The sequence below is a fragment of the Rhinatrema bivittatum genome, chromosome 9 (genome assembly GCF_901001135.1).
Source record: "Rhinatrema bivittatum chromosome 9, aRhiBiv1.1, whole genome shotgun sequence".
In the NCBI taxonomy this organism is placed as follows: Eukaryota; Metazoa; Chordata; class Amphibia; order Gymnophiona; family Rhinatrematidae; genus Rhinatrema; species Rhinatrema bivittatum.
Window position 1 is genome coordinate 96,998,847 of NC_042623.1, and position 18,172 is coordinate 97,017,018.

Here is an 18,172-nt window from a genome sequence, read left to right on the forward strand (position 1 = left end):
TTTCTCTGGATAGTAGAAGCCCTTCATCTAACTTCAGTGTAATAGCTCCTGCTACGTTTGCCATTCATGGGATAGTCCCACGAATGACTGCCAATGGTTGGACCACATATGCTGCTGCCATCTTCTTTGGGGGCTTCCCCCGTAGGCACGCTGTGTGCATCTGCCTTTGTTGGCCTCATGTTGGGAATACCTGGAGCAGGCACTGGCAGATGGTGTCACGTGGCTGGGTATTTAAACCCCAGCAGTGCTACTGACCGGCACCTCAGCAACGGGTCTCCTCACTTCAGCCTTGCCTCGCCTTTCCTCGTCCAGCTTGCCTTTCAGACTTGCCCTGTCTCCTCACCCTGTTTGTCTGTCTTACCTTTGTAAGTCTCCTTGTAAATTCTAGAGCAGACTCTAATCTTGAACATGATAGTGCCTTATCAGCCGCCTGCTCTAATTTGTGGACTGTCTCTGGACTCTGCCTAAGCTTGAAGCCTTAGCCTGGCCCACACCAAAGCACATTCTCCAGCTCTCGGCACAGACCTTGTGGGCCATGAGGTTGGGTCAGCTGTACCACGGCCAGAAGGACTCACATTCACACTATTCTTATAGATTGCTGAGGCCAAGAGCTCAGCAAACATTAGGGATGTGAATTGTTTTTTGACGATTTAAAATATCGTCCAATATTTTTTAAATCGTCATTAATCGTTAAAGAGTGCGATACCATAGAAATTCCACTGATTTATCGTGAAAAAATCGTTAATCGGGTTAGTGCACACTAACAGGAGTTAGGACACAACCTAAAAACCCACCTCGACCCTTTAAAACCGCTCCCTTAGCCTCCACCACCCTCCTGACCCCCCCCCCCCCCCCCCCCCCCAAAAAAAAAAGTTTTAAAATTACCTGGCGCTCCAGTGGGCCCCAGGAGCGATCTCCCACTCTCGGGCCGTCGGCTGCCACTAATAAAAATGGTGCCGATGGCCCTTTGCCCTTACCATGTGACAGGGTAACCGTGCCATTGGCTGGCCCCTGTCACATGGTAGGAGCACTGGACGGCCGGCGCCATTTTTAAAGATGTTATTCCGGGGAAGAAGCCGGGAGCCCGGCCCTGATGGTGAGCACAGCTGTTCGATATTTCCTGGATACGTCATCAGGGGAGGGACCGGCTGAGAACCCTCAAAGCCGGCCCATCTGCGGCGCGCAGCAGACGACAGCGCGCTGCCTAAGCCACATGCGCCGAAGGGGCGCGCAGCTTTGATTTACTTTCCTTGACTTTTCGAATTTGCAAATTGTAGCTATTCTCCCAACTACCTCCACTAGCTCGGGTGAAACCCGAGTAAGAGATACAAGAAATTTGAAGCTTCCGGCTGCACGTGAGTAGTGCCAGAAGGCACAGTATAAATTTCTTTAGTGCCACATTCTGTAAGGAAGCAGAGGGCTAAAGAAAGAGGCCCTGCCGGGACCACGCACTTTAGTTCTGGGCCTGATGGATGCATACCTACACTGGGGTATGCTAAAACCGGGTGAAGTCTCGCTGAGTGAGGGAAGGGAGAAAGATTTACCTGACCCCTCTCTGGAGTTATGCACCACCTTATTCCCGGTAGAGCGGAGGCCCCCAAGTAACCCTGCAGAGACGAGGCCTCAAATCCAAACCCCTGAGTTTCTGGAATTGGGAGTTACCCAAACTCCAGGTGACTGAGGAGGAGGAGAAACTTCACAGGCCATTATTAGTCTCTCAATCAGGTCTATCCTGTAAAGTGCGGCCGCGTTTACCCTGCTCCTAAGCCGCGTTCTACTCACTTTCCGGCCGCGTTATCCCTTCCTGCGATCCCGAATCCCTTTAACCTTCTCCTACCGCGTCCTAAAATCCCCGGGCAACCCCTTCCGCACGCGGCATGTATATTGCATGCAAACGGGCGAATTAGCTATTCCCTAGCATCCTGTAACCCGCGCCCCGACTATCGCTATCTTTCCCTGCCGTTTTGTCGCGCGTTTAACCTGCTAACTTACCGCCTACCCTTACCCTGCGGTAGAGGCAGGGGTAAGGGTAAGTGGCAAGCTTTCCCCCAGCCCCCGCTCACCTGCCCCGGCCGCGATCATGGGTGCCGGTCTCTGGGGCAGCCCCAGTCCTCTCCCCTCCTCCCGAAGCAAAAAAAAAAGCGAAAAAAACGTAAAAGCAAAAAGTAAGTCGCTTCGCCGCTTCACACTGTCAGAGTGTCTCTTCTTCCCTCCTCCCGGAGCAAGGCTGCTTTTCGCGCCCTGCTTCGGGAGGAGGGAAGAAGAGACACAGGATGGTGTGAAGCGGCGAAGCAACTTACTTCCCGATCGGACCTCTCCTGCCTCCCGCTGCGCGACTTACTTTTTTTGCAGCCGCCCGGCCATCAGAACGTATCGTGGCTCCCCTGCCTCCCGGGGAAGATGGATGCCAGCACGGGGGAAAGCGGCCCCTGTGCATGCGATTGGCTGCTCAAGACGTGACGTCACATGCCGTGACGCCAAACGTCGTGACGTCATGTCTTGAGCGGTCAATTGCATACACAGGGGCCGCTTTCCCCCGTGTGGGCATCCATCTTCCCCGGGAGGGAAAGATGGATGCCAGCACGGGGGAAGATGGATGCCAGCAAATGGATGCCATTTCAAATGACTGGATAGACCTGGATAGAACGGGGGATCCGGAAGTATGCTTGTGACATTGCTACCAGAAGCGGAAGTTGCCTAAAGAGTCTAGCGGAGTGTGTTGTGGAACGTTCTAGCTAGTCGGGGGACGGTGTACTGTGATTCTTGCTGCCTGCATCCTATCCCCCCTCAGTCCTTGTGCTCTGTACTAGCCGCGTCTGGATTTACTCTCCGCTGAACACCACCTTTCATGCCTGCGATGGCAGCGGAGGAGACATCAGAATTGCCGCAGGAGCAACAGGCCCCGCGGAGCCAGGAACTGGCGCTGTGGGTGGATGCGCAGCGTGGGGTGCACGAGCCCGAGAAGCACTGGGGCCACCGGCACGAGTTCATCCTGCGTAATCTGGAGGTGGCTAGCGACGACAACTCGCTCCCGCCCCCGGCCCAGCTCAATCGCCTGCTTGCTTTCTCCATGGTGTGGGCGAACCATGTCTTCATGGGGTGCCGGTGAGTGGGGCGGCTGGATGGCGGAGAAGGGAAACTGGGGGAGCGCGATGCGATAGGGCCAAAAGCAGTGCAGAGTCATGGGGGGGGGGGGGGGACTGGCAGTCCCGACTGGCAGTCCCGACTTCCTGGTATCTGTCATTTCAAATGACATTTGAAATGACAGATACCAGCGTGGCGTGAAGTGTTAGGCCTGCGCACCCAGGATACTGTATAGGCGCTCCATCCAGTAAAATAGGTTGCGCGGGCCTAAGGCTTCACGGACCCTTCTTAGACGCGGTTTTCATTTGCATAAAATTATTGTTCAGGATCCAGCGGTAGGTGAGCTGCACTGTGCGTGCGGCAACCGCGGGTGCGCCGGGCACTAAAGCAGCTCTTCCTACCGCTCGGTACTGGATAGACCTGTATGTTATCAGGCACAGGGGGTGAAATCAGAAGCACTGCGCTAGAGAAGGAACCTGGTGAGAAATATGTATTTCCTCAGCTTTTGAAAGCGGAACTGATAAAACCAACTGTTATTTCACTAGACTCTATTTGGGATGCTATTCAGGCATTAAATTAAATATTTGTAATCAAATGGCTCAAGTATATACATATCTGGGAAAAATTGATATACGAATTGAAAATATGGAAAAGGAATTAGCTGTTGATAAAGAGTATTACTAAAATTAAATCAGATTTAGGGAGTACATTAGCTTTTCAGAATGCTTTAATGAAAGATAATCACATACTAACCAGCAGATTAGAAAATATGGAAAATACTTTAAAAGGGAAAAATCTCCAGTTTATTAGTTTTCCCAAAAGTCAGTTTATATCACCGAAGGAGTTGTGGAAGAAATTAGTTTGAAATTTTAAAGATCCCAGACCAAGCTTTACCAGTGACATCTAGAATTTATTATATATCATCTAGTAAGGATAAAAAGATCATAGATGGTAAAGAGAGTAAAACTACCTCTGTAATTGATCTCGTACAGTTAAATATAATGGAAATTCTGGAAACATCCCAGAAAGATCAGATTAATCCTGCTACTTTAGTGGTTTCATTCCTGCTTGAAGCAGATAAAGAATGGACATATTGAAAATGTTTTTCCCGACATAGATCAGAGACTTTTCTGGGTCTTAAGATAAATATTTTTCCAGACCTTTCTAAGGCCACTCAAAAAAGAAGAAAACAGTTTTTGATATTAAGACCCAGAGTTTTAGAAATTGGTGCCATGTTTTTGCTTAAATATCCCTGCAAGTGCCTCAAAGTATCAAGGATTATCATATGTTTTTTCCAACCTAATCAACTTACAGCTTTTCTTGTGGATAAAAATATTGTACCAGGAAGTTCCTCTCCTATTGAGTGAGTGCAAAGTATGATATATAGTCTGCCAGTGTGAAATAACGTACCAATATTAATTCCATTAAAATGTGAATTGTAAGTTATAATTTCTTTTCCTTAGGTTTGAGTCTTGTATCTCTGATTGTGGACTTTGATTTGAGATACTAATAGTTTAGGTTATATAAAGCCTTGTAAGTATATCAATACCTTCTGATAGCATAAACTATTATGATGTATCTCTGTTTTCAAACAAGAAGTGTGTTTCTTGAATATATTTTGTTTAAATTTAATTTAAAAAAAAATGCTAAGCTTTCTGACTCTCCACTTGGTCAGTAGTAGAATAGAGGAATCATGGCCCAGTTGAATGCTTCTGAGTGCTTAGCTTTATTGGAATTTTGAGGAGTTTTGCCAGCAGCCGATCTGGGCTGATAGAATACCTGAGCTAGGAGTATTTCTGAGAAGCCTGGTAAAAGATTGGGGTTAAATGCTGAAGTTCCGGTGAGCAGGGCAAACGTCACTGTCAGCAATTGAATGAGTAATTACCGCATTTACCCTGAAAAGCTGGAAACATGGAATGTTTGGTTTGTTTTATTGTAAAGGCTAACCAAGTGAATTGTAATTTCTGCCTTGGGGGACAATGTAAGACCCTCCTGAAAGAAGAAAAAAAAATTGAGTAATTTACATGTGAACTGTCTGTGCTTGAAGAATAAAACTCCTTATGGCTTATAAACAACTACTGGTGCTGGATTCTAATTGAATTCTAACACTAAGAGTAGTCCTTTCCTTAAGCAGAAGGATGTTGGCGGAGAACGGCACTCCTAAGAGCCTACATTGTAGTGCACTTGGGAGGCAGCACTGGAAGGGAAAGTAGGGAGGCTCAAACTGTAGCCTTATGCAAGCTCGGTATGGAGCTGGAAGGAAGCAATGATGAAAGGATAGGAGGTACTGTTACCTCCTACACTATCTTTTTTTTCCTCAAGGTCTGAGGCACTGGATGTGCACAACCTTAATCCAAAAGTCCTCAGCCTAATGAAGTGTGACTGTCAGGTTGCTTTTTGCCCACAGGTATAAACCCTAACACAAGTGGCCCAGTACTTCGGGAAGCTGCCCTAAGTGCTTGCCATGATAGTTGATCACCATAGCCACAAACAGATCTGGTTTTCAGGATATCCATAATGAATATGTATGAGGTATATTTGCAAAACCAACACAATGGTGGAAGATATAAACACACTGGAAAGGTAAACCTCAAATGAAAAAGGTGTGCCCAAACACTCAAGTTCATGTATAGGCAAAATATGCCTTCAGTGCATGTAGTATTTTTACTTTTATATTTTGTCAGGCAGTCTTATCTGTGAAACTTATCATTCACAATTAGTCACAGCACTGTCTGTCCCCAGACATGGGCCGTGATCCGCAGTGGCTGCATCAGGAAGGACAGAAAATGAGACCAGAAAGATCTTCAAATCAATAATATAGAATCTTCAAGCGGGTGCAAAACGCAGTCAAGACTGCAAATACATCTCATGCATGTTCATTGTGGATATCCTGAAAACCAAACTTGGTTGGAGCACTCCCGGGCCAAATTTGCCTACCCCTGCTGTAGTAGAAGTGCAAACTACAATACAGCCACGTCTATTTGGCAGGCTGCTGCAAGTACAGTAATAACAAAATCCTAAGTGAAATGTAGGTCCTCATGAAATCTGGAAGGGACCCTAGAAAGCTTGAATGGTCAAGTAACAGCCACACTAGCACTGGTAGGTATTTAGATTATTACAAAGCTTTGTGATTTTCCAGGGGAAGGAAAGAGTGTAGAGTATAACTATGTGTAGGGGATCTATATGTTCATCTGCCCAAAATGTTGAGTTCAAATGAAAAAGATGACGACAAACTGGCCTGGATAAGGACAGAGATCTTATGCACAGCTGCACTTTATGGATGGCAGTTGGTATAAATCTTTTCAGTGTGGACAGAAATAATTGGAAAGGCTGGTTGGGTCTGTTGGTCTTTTCTGCTGCTATCTTATTATGTTACGCTGACCCACAGTGTTAAGTACAATCCTCAAACTGAAATATAACCCATCTCTAAACATTTGTCATTGCTGTCACAAAAATATTACTTCAAGACATGCTCTGAGTGCACAATAATATTACAAAGCCACTCTGCCAGCTACAGCCAAAATAAAATTGCTACAGTGAACTCTATTCTTTTCATATGACATGAATGCATAATTGTTTTGGTAGATGCAATTTATTTTAAACTGTTTACTTGTGACTTCAAATGCATACTCATGATTGAATACAGGGCCTGTGTGACAATATACACTACAGGTGTCTCCAAAAGCATCACTTTGGAAGGGATGGCATAAGCCACTACTGACCTAGTTCTGCGGGCGAACATACCAAGAACCATAACCACAAGGATGCCAGTTCATTTGGAACTGAAAGAAGCAGGAAATAGCTGTACTGAGGGTCCCAGTAGCCTGCCCTAAGCAATGGAGAATAGCAGCAGAGGTGGTTCAGCCTGTCTTCCTGACCAGCCAGCCATAAGTTATAGCCTCTTCTATATGTAGCAGTCACTCATGTCCAGCAGTCACAGTCCCTTTTCCCACTTCTCTTGGTCCTTAAAAAAAAGAATCACAGCCTGCAAGAACTGCATCTCACCCATGCGAAGCCTCAATGAAATGGGAGTCTGAGAGAATGTACATTACAGGAGAAGGGTGAGGGAGGAAGGAAAGGTTCTGAGGTGGCACTTAATTGAGGAGTAAAGAAAGGTGCTACGACGTGAGGCAAGAACAGGTAAGTAACGGGAACCACAGGAAAGAATAAAAGAGCCCAGGACAGCTTGGAGCAACCTTGCAATGCAGCAGGATCTGTGGGGGTAATTTTGCTGTGAGCAGTAGCTTGGCTTATAATAAACCTTTAGAGCTACCAAAGGCAGAAGCTTGAGCTACAACACTGGGAAGGGTCGGTTGGGGGGGGAACAAGGAAAGAATGTGGATTCTGCAAGTTACGAACCAAATGTGTTGCTACTGTACTGTTACTGCTTCCCCACCAGATGCCGTGTCCATCCCCCTTTTAAACATTTTCTACTTTGGAAGAGGGTGTGGACAATTTTAATTTGACTAGGGCAACATAACTCTTAATGTTTGGCCCTGATCATAAAGCCTTATCTAATGGGAACCCGGTATTGATTTGGCATGTATTCAAAAGCTGCAGAGGGTAATAAGAAAGTTAATAGGGGACTAGTAAAACAGTTCTGCTGGTAGATAAAATATCGTTAATGATGACCTTCTTCAGGCATGAGATGTCTACAATTTTTGAAAGCTCCTCTACTTAATCACTGCCATAGTTATGAATCGATAACGAATTAGCCCACTGCTGTACTGATATTTAGCAGGCCGTGCAAAACATATGAACTAGTGTGAACAAATAGACTGGATAAAAACTATAGTAAACCATAAATATCATTTCAAAGTAGATTAATTTAGAAAAAATATTAAGGTGGTAAATTGCCAAGGATATTGCTGCCGCCTACAATCATCTTTATACTCCATTTCCTTCAGAGCTAATGTAGATTTTTGACCCTGACTGAGTTATTCTATTTCTCAGACATAAGCAATTATTACTAAAGAATATTTACTCACAGTTCCACCCTGCTACTGCCATAAGTGATACTTCAGCTCGTCCATCATAATTAGGGATCTTGTTTTAAGTTATTTTATTTTGCATGGAAATTTCAATGTTATAACAAAAAACATTTCAGTGGAAAAACCACTTTAATATAACACACAGGAGAAAAATCAGTGGAAGTCATTTTTCCACTGATTTTTTTGGTTTTTTCTAACATTGAAATTCCCAAGCAAAAAAATGAAATGGTCCCTAAACATAATTAATTTACCATTTGTCTTAAAATTACTTATATGTAAATAACTATCATTTGCATTTTAGCAATATTGTATATTTTATTGGTGATGTCATCTTATGTTACGAAGTGCTTAACTCACCCAAATTTGGGCTATGGAAAATTAAAAATAATTGCATCCTATGTTCTCAAAGATGGCTATTGATCTTGAAACTGTTGTGTGGCTTGCTTTTTATATGTTTTAGGATGGCCCTTGCATCTGTCATCCTGGAACAGATACTCATACTAACCCTAAGCATTCCTGGTTTGGATTATTTTTAACCTTTTTAATGTAATTTTTATTAAGTTTCTTTTATAAGGATCAATATCTAACAAAATATTTTGAAATTATTTATATATTTCTAGATTAGCTTATTGGAGATAATACTCCCTTCTTTAGATCCAAATACAGTGGTATGACATGCTTATTCTATCAATGACCTTATCAGGATCCTCAGAGGAAGAAAGGACAATCCAATAACAGAAGACATTTGAAATTAAAATAACCAAACAAATTCTAAAATAAAAGGACTTAACCAGCTTATTTGTTTCATTTAATTGACACACAACTGTTACTTTCTTATCACTCTCATATAAATCAACCCACCCTTCTCAGTGGAAGGGAGTGGACAGTGGAGTGTAGGGGTATGCATTTGTTTTCGAAGTATTGGCAATCCGCAACGTATATGTCCCTATTCGTTATATTCGTGGGGAAGCGAAATGTATCGCTACTCCCCACGAATATAACATATCATCCATTTCATCCTTTGCAGGGCATGCGGGCGTGCTTTTCTTTGCCGTCATTTGCAATTGGAGGATGCCATTTGGATGTATCCAGAGCCAAAAACCAGCCCTTTCCTATGAGTCATCAGTGACCTCACAGTCCTGTCAGAGTGGGTTGGATAGGTTGGCATGGATACTGGAATGCAGCATATCAGCAATAACATTTTGTGAAATGCACTGTCATTCAGTGCTCGGTGACTATTTTCCTGATGACCAAGCACTATATATACTTAAGCATGCGGCGTGCCACCCACTTTCTTTGTAGGGGTGGTCTCTGCGGAAGGTGGCAGCACTCTGAGCTAGTCTGAGTTCAGAAATCTCTATTCAATTGCTAGCTAGGCTAATTACTTAAGAGGAAAAGATATTTCTTTATTTTGCTGCAGTGCAAAATAGCCCTGTTTGTTTTTTCAGCAGTTTATTTAGGTGATCTGAGATGGTCTCTCTGTGCCATGGAGAGAAGCTTCTAGCAGTGCCATTTTGTTTAATTCACCCTCTGGGATAGGCTGCAAGCAAGCACCATTTGGGTGTTGTGGCTGGGAGAGATATATTCCATTTTCAGCTAGTTTGCTAGAATTTCCATTGGAAAATATATTTTATCGATTTTCCTGCTGTCAACAATTCCAGCTTTTTTAAACTGAGTTTGTATAATTCAACTCAGTCTCTCTGTGCACTGGGCTTCAGTGGGCTGGCAGTTTAGCAGACTGAACTTTATTATTGGGACAGTCTGTGCAGTGAAATCCCCAGTCTGCCTCTTTTGTGCTTGCACACAAGCTGTGTGTGTGCACACCGCACATGTTACATTAGTGCATAGCAAGGCACTGTGACAGTGGGCAGCCAGTAGGCACTAGGCAGTGACATTAAATCCATAATGTCAGGGAAAGCTAGATGTAGTCGAGTGATTGGGACTGGCAGAGAAGGCACTTCAAAAGGCACTAGTGCCACTCCCCCATTAAAGTTAAAAAGGGATCTGTTGCAATCTAAACTCTTTGGAGGGGCAGGCAGTTCCATCCAGAAAAAAATGAAATCTGACCATGATGCATCGCCATCGCCACCACCTGTTTCTGACCCTGTAGTTTTGGAGGTGAGGGAAGGGGAGGCTGAGTCATACCAGACAAAATGTCAACATCCAAAAGCAGCAGGGGGACAGAGGTCTCGACTAACACTTAGCGTTGACAATGCAGTGCAGTCACTGTTTGCTTCTGATTCAGAAGAAGAATCATCTTGTGTGGGATTCTCATCCGAAACGGAAGAAGTAATAGCTGATGAAGCTTTAGGAGGATCAGTTAGTCCTATCTTAGCCTCCACTTCAGTGCAGCAGGGGAGAGATGAAACTGAGGAGGAGGAGGAAGAGCAGTCAGTGCAGGCACAGAGGGTGACTGAGGCCCCTGGCATTGCTTCTCAGGGAGCACCCACTACTTCAGCTCCAGTGCCAGCATCCACCCCCAAGGCTTTAGAGAAGGGAGGATCATGAAAGACATCTGCGATCTGGAGCCACTTTAAAGTGATGGATGACCTGTGTTTTGCTCGGTGTAATTACTGTGGCAGGGATATTAGCAGAGGCAAGCAAATGGGACATCTATCTAATTTTGGCATGACGCATCTTATGACGAGGCAACACCCAACATGAGTACTGCCATCTGGGGATGGTGGCAGTACCAGTCAGGGGAACCCTTCCAAGCAGCATAAAGTGGTTCAAAAGCAGCAGAGTCAGTCCATGCCCTCATCCCCTTCTAGCAGTCAGGTGGCAGGCCAGCAACCCCCTGACATGTGGCAGAAGCGATAACCCACCATGGAGGAAATGGGGTGGAGTGCGGTAACACTATCCCGGGGTAGGAGGCAGGCAGCCTCAAAAGTTGTAACCAGGAGCATTGGGGAAATGATTGCCCTTGATGACCAGCCCTTGCAGTTAGTGGAGAATGTGGGTTTCAAGCATTTTCTGAAGGTCGTAGTTCTAAATTACAAAGTCCCCTCCAGAACCACATTTAGTTGAAAGGTCATCCCCAGCCTGTACAAGTAGTGTCACAGTCGCATGCAAGCGCTGCTAGCTAAGGCAGAGGGGAGAGTGCATTTTACCTGCGATATCTGGACCGCCATGAATGCTGCACACTCTTACCTCTCCCTGACAGCACAGTGGTGGGACCTGGCTGAGGCAGGGGCAGGCAGCAGCTCTATTATTGAACAAGTATCAGGGTGGAGGTGGGCTTTACTGCACACCCACCTGACGGACCAGGCCCATACCGCAGCCAATATTCTAGCATGCATCAGACAGATGCTGGAGGGCTGGCAACTACACCAGTGAGACAAGAATCCTCAGACAGGGTTCTTTGTCACAGACAATGGTGCAAACATGGTTAAGGCAATAAACGACGGGCACTTTAAGAACATCCGATGTTTTGCACACACTCTGCACCTGGTAGTGAAGTCAGCTCTGGGGTTGGATTCCAATGACAAAGAGAATGAATACCTGCATAGGTTAATACAGAAGTACAGGAACATAGCAGTGCCCTTCCACAGAAGTGTGAAGGCGGGGAAGGTTCTCCGACAAAAGCAGACTGATTTGGAGATGCCTTACAAGTGTCTCATTCAAGACATTGCCATCCGGTGGAATTCCACCTTTATGATGCTCGAGAGGTTAGTGGAGTGGCAGACACCCTTTCATGAACTTTCTGGTACAATGGACATAGGTGTGCAGAATCCCCTAGGGCATCATGATTGGTTAGTCATGAGTCAGCTGGTAAAAATCCTGCAGCCCTTCAAGGATGTCATGGAGGAGCTGAGTTCCAGAAGTGCCACCTTGGCTGACATCATCCCTATAGTTAATTTCCTGAATGAACATTTGGAGGCCTTTAAACAGGAAGAGGGAATGACAGTTGAGGTGCTGCATTGTCTGGACATTTTGCAGCTGCAGGTGGAAGAGAGATTAAGGCCTTTAACAGAACAGAACACATACATGCTCACCACAATCTGTGATCCCTGTGTGAAAGGGAAACTCACCCTGCAGTACAATTGTCTCTTATTGGTGAAGGACCTGCTGTTAGCAAAAGTCCGTGAACAAGAGCGCCATAGGCAGAGACCGATTAGGCGTGAAGCAGAGGTGGAAACAGTGGGCACTTCAGAGAGTTGTGCTAGCCCAAGCAGGAGCAGCACTCTGTCAGCGACAGATAGTACCTCCTCCTCCCACTCTCGGGCCATCGGCGCCATTTTGGCTGCCACTCAAAAATGGCGCCGATGGCCCGATAAAAAAAAAAAAAACAACCCACCCGACCCTTTAAAAATGACCCCTTAGCTTCCCCCACCCTCCCGAGCCCCCCAAAACATTTTAAAATTACCTGGTGGTTTAGTGGTGGTCCCGGGAGCGAGCTCCCGTTCTCGGGCTGTCGGCTGCCACTCATAAAGATGGCACCGATGGCCCTTTCCATGTGACAGGGTATCCGTGCCATTGACCGGCCCCTGTCACATGGTAAGAGCACTGGCTGGCCGCCGCCATCTTTAAAGATGGGGGTTTGTTTTTTTTAATCGGGCCATCGGTGCCATTTTTGAGTGGCAGCCAAAATGGCGCCGATGGCCCGAGAGCGGAAGATCGGTCCCCGCGCCCCCACTGGACCACCAGGTACTCGTAAAAGGTTTTGGGGGGCTCGGGAGGGTGGGGGAAGCTAAGGGGTCATTTTTAAAGGGTCGGGCCTCACTAAAAACAAAATTAACGATGTGAATCGGAACAGATTCCAATTCACATCACCACCGATCAGATTTTTTTCTCCCTCTAGCCGAACCCAATCGTTAAGACGATCGGGCACATGATTCACATCCCTAGTTGGCAGTATATTGTGTAAAAATTATTCTATCTGAAAATAAACATGATTGAAAAAAAATATGATAAAAGGATTAGCAATTTCCCTAAGATTCCCATTACATACGGACCCCATATTAACCTGCATAGAGGCACCTTACCATGTATGTATGTTTTGCTTTATGCATCCCCACTGTTTAGTTGGACTACTGTGCCTCCACATACGCAAAACCCTGAGTTGTGCAATTATGTAATAATTCTTAAAATTAGGAATATCTAGTCCCCCCTTCCTTTGATACATAAGTCCCCTAGAAACCCATGGCAGCCTGTTTCCAGATACAGCTTAAAAACCCACTTTGAAGCAATTTCATAAACTTATTTGGTATAGCAATAGGCAGTGTTTAGAACAAGTAAAACCACCTGGGCAACAATGACTCCCGTTAGCGCGCACTAACAAAAAAAAACAAAAAAAGATTTTCACGAAAATTCGTGGGGGGGGGGGGAAGTGTTTGTTTCTTGTTTTAACCGATATATAACGAATTAAGAAATATCGTATGATATTTCTTAATTTGTTATAAAAACGATTCACATCCCTAATTGAAATTGTTCCCTATAATTTATTTTTTTTATTTAAAATGCTTATATTCCACAACTTCCAAATACAAAATTTGTCCAGGATGGATTATGGAAACACATACATAACAAAAGATTTAAAATTAAAATAGGCAACATATAATAATAAAACACGCAACATTTCTCTTAATCATATGCCTCTAAGAAAAGAAAAATGTTTTAATCCCCCACCGAACTCCTTTAAATCAACCTTTAATAACTTGGGCCTCCAAAACTTCACTAAGCTGTTCCCTAAACTAAGAAAAAAATAGCCTTGGTTAAGGTGGATTCATTTCTTAATTTCAAAACCAAAATTCTTCCCCCTCTATCCCTCTTGACATCCTAATACTTCAATATGGAAATTTTTAGCCACTAATATTCCTAATCCCCCATGCTTTAATTTTGAACCATATTCGATGCAAAAAACATATGAGAGAATAAATTGCTTCTTAACTATCTCTCTTCTTGCTTCTTATGCTTGCTTTTCACTCAGGCATACACAAACTCTAAACAATTACATACCTTATGCTTAAAAAAAACCAAAACTGCCAGCATTAATTTTCAAATCAAAGTCCACACAAATTTCCTTGATGGTCAGTAACGGCATCTGAATTCTATCACTCAATTTAGCCGTTAATTGCATAGGACTGGAGACTGATGTATTTTGTGTAGCCAGGAATTAATTGTATGCAGCAGTACCTTTCCTGTCTCTGATACAAATTGAACTACAAACCTAGGAGGATTTTGTAGTGTTTTTATGACCTGTGAACTGACTACATGCAATGTTATTCCTAGACTTTTATGTTTTTGAAGATTTCAGATTGGAGCCCTCAAGCTCTTTACGTTACCTGTAACAATATTAGCATCTAATTAATACCTCTAATTTCAGAATCTATATTGCACTAATTAATATATGCATTAATTTCCATATGGCCAAATGATTAGGCCGTGCCAGCTGTCAATATTTTACCCACACAAGCTGCTATATTCAAGTCTTAATTTAATGTTAACTAGATTCACAAATCATCTTTTTCTTTTTTTTTCTTTTTTTTTTTTTTTTTTTAATCCTGGAAGTCACATCAGCTCTTTTTTCTGACTGGAATATTAGTTCTGCGCATGGGTTTGTGGGTTTAAATTAGTCTGCGGTCGAATAGATGGCGACACAGCTCCCTTTACATTAAGGGACACCACTATACTTTCTTTTCATTGAGAGATCAACTCCCAGACAATTAATTCATAGAGATGTGAATCGTGTCCTCGATCGTCTTAACGATCGATTTCGGCTGGGAGGGGGAGGGAATCGTATTGTTGCCGTTTGGGTGTTTAAAGTATCGTGAAAATCGTGAGCCGGCACACTAAAACCCCCTAAAACCCACCCCCGACCCTTTAAATTACCTGGGGGTCCAGCGGCGGTCCGGAACGGCCTCCTGCAATTGAATCGTGTTGTCTTCAGCCGGCGCCATTTTTCAAAATAGTGGCGCAAAATGGCGGCGGCCATAGACCAACACGATTCGACTGCAGGAGGTCGTTCCGGACCCCCGCTGGACTTTTGGCAAGTCTTGTGGGGGTCAGGAGGCCCCCCCAAGCTGGCCAAAAGTCCCTGGGGGTCCAGCGGGGGTCCGGAAAACGATCTCCTGCCGCGAATCGTTTTCCGTACGGAAAATGGCGCCGGCAGATCGACTGCAGGAGGTCGTTCAGCGGGGGTCCGGAACCCCGCTGAACGACCTCCTGCAGTCGATCTCCTGTCGGCGCCATTTTCCGTACGGAAAACGATTCGCGGCAGGAGATCGTTTTCCGGACCCCCGCTGGACCCCCAGGGACTTTTGGCCAGCTTGGGGGGGGCCTCCTGACCCCCACAAGACTTGCCAAAAGTCCAGCGGGGGTCCGGAACGACCTCCTGCAGTCGAATCGTGTTGGTCTATGGCTGCCGCCATTTTGCGCCGCCATTTTGAAAAATGGCGCCGGCTGAAGACAACACGATTCAATTGCAGGAGGCCGTTCCGGACCGCTGCCGATCCGGACCGCCGCTGGACCCCCAGGTAATTTAAGGCATTTGGGGGGGGGTTCGGGAGGGTGGGGGATTTAATTTAAAGGGTCGGGGGTGGGTTTTAGGGGGTTTTAGTGTGCCGGTTTTCCTGCCCTCCCCCTTCCCCCGATTTACGATTTTTTGACGATAAATCGGGGGAATTGGTATTGTATCGTGGCCCTAACGATTTTTGACGATTTAAAATATATCGGACGATATTTTAAATCGTCAAAAAACGATTCACATCTCTATTAATTCAGGCTAATGGCAGTGGTGGTGGTTTCAACAAGGTCTAATCTATTTACTGGAGTACAGATAGCTAAAAATTCCCCTTCCACAGGCCCATCACAGTAAAGTTAAAAACTTCTTCCTAAAAGTAAGTCGCTAGAGGAGGACCCACAAAGCATTGAGACCAGACTCGCATCAATGTCTGGGGCAATTGCAGCTGATATATGTGAAGTACCTATTCCCATGAGCAGATGAAAAGTCTCTCATTTTTCTCTTATTTATTTATTTTTATTATACAAATTTATATTCTGCTGATCCACAAATCTCAGCAGATTACAAAAGAACATACATAATAGTCATACAATCAAACAGTAAACCCAACTATCACAACAGTGTACCAAACCTCTCAAGTCCTACATAAATGGAATGATATTCGGTTAAAAAGGACAACAAAAAAAACTGACAGAGATAAACACAAGCACAAAAGCTGGGCAAGGTCAATCAGGGAAAGCAAAAAAAAAAAGTGAGATTTACACAGTTTCCTGAAGTGCGAATCTCGCTCAGTTCTGATCTCGCCAGCAGACTGTTCATAGGGCACAGCCATCAATATAAAAAATATGCTTTGGGGTCTCAGCAAGCAATACCCGTTTGAGGAGGGCGGGGGATTTCTAGCAGATGTTGGGCGGAAGAGCGGAGACTACAAACTGATTGGTATTTCCAAATTGAAGAAATCAAAGAGGGTGGGCAAGATCATGAAGACCCTTAAAGATCCAGGTGCGAGTTTTAAATTGTACCCGCCAGATAATAGGCAACCATTGCAATTCGACTAGGACCAGGGAGAGATGATTATGCAAAGGGGACTAGAGATTAGCCAAGTCACAGCATTTTGTATTAGTTGTAGGGCCTGAAGGTAAGAATTGGGCAAACCCAAAAACAGAACACTTCAGTAATCTAGTGAGCACAAGATGAAAGACTGAGTAACGACACAAAAATTGGAATTGTAAAGAAGTGGCTTCAAAGGACGCAATAAGTGGAGTTTATAATGGAGAAATTACTTACCTGATAATTTCGTTTTCCTTAGTGTAGACAGATGGAATCAGGACCAATGGGTATAGTGTACTCCTGATAGCAGTTGGAGACAGTTCAGATTTCAATCTGACATCAGCCCTAGTACATATACCCCTGCAGGAAGTGCAGCTCTTCAGTATTCTCCTCGAAAAGCATTGTGGATATATGTATGACTGAATAATTTGAATAACTTGATTAACTTTATAACTTGGATAATTTGATTAATTTGAACCGGTTGAATTGGTTATAGCTGGAGACCGCCAGTGCCCTCAACCGAGAAACATCGACACCCAGTAGGATGGATGTCCTAGCTGAAGGAAAACATGGCTTACCGTGAATCACCCGAGAATTCCATGAGTAACGGCAGCCGTGGGTGGGATGCTGAGTCCATCTGTCTACACTAAGGAAAATGAAATTATCAGGTAAGTAATTTCTCCATTTCCTAGCGTGTAGCAGATGGACTCAGGACCAATGGGATGTATAAAAGCTAATCCCAAACCGGGTGGGAGGCTGCCCTTGACCCACTTAGTACTGCCCTTGCAAATGCTGTGTCCTCCCGAGCCTGAACATCCAGGCGGTAAAACCTGGAGAAGGTGTGGATGGGAGGACCATGTTGCCACCCTGAAGATCTCGGCGGGTGACAGCATCTTGGTTTCTGCCCAGGACACTACCTGGGCTCTAGTAGAATGGGCCTTGACTTGTAAAGGCTGTGGCTTGCCTGCTTCTATGTAGGCCGCCTTGATGACTTCTTTGATCCAGCGGGCTATGGTTGCTCATGAGGCCGCTTCCCCTTCTTCTTCCCTCTGTGAAGGACGAATAGATGGTCCATCTTTCGTATGGATTCTGACCTTTCCAGGTATCGGACTAGGAGTCTGCTGATGTTGAGATGGTGTAGACTTTGAGCCTCTTCCGAATTCTTATGTTCATCTGGCGATGGTAGCGAGATGGTTTGGTTGACATGGAAGTGAGACACCACTTTGGGGAGGAATGACAGAACAGAGCATAACTGGATAGTTCCTGGGGTGAGTCTGAGGAACAGCTCCTGGCAGGACAGTGCTTGTAGCTCAGATATACGACGGGCCGAACAAACTGCCAGCAGGTAGGCTGTCTTCAGTGTTAATAGTCTGAGAGACAGGCCGCGGAGAGGTCCGAAGGAGGTTCCTGCTAGGAAATCTAGGACCAGGTTGAGGTTCCAAAGAGGCACCGGCCACTTTAGGGGTGGTCAGATCTGCTTGACTCCTTTCAGAAAGCAGGAGACATCCAGGTGAGAGGCTATGCTGCCTCTCTCGCTCTTGGTTCCATAGCAAGACAATGCAGCCACCTGTACCTTGATGGAGTT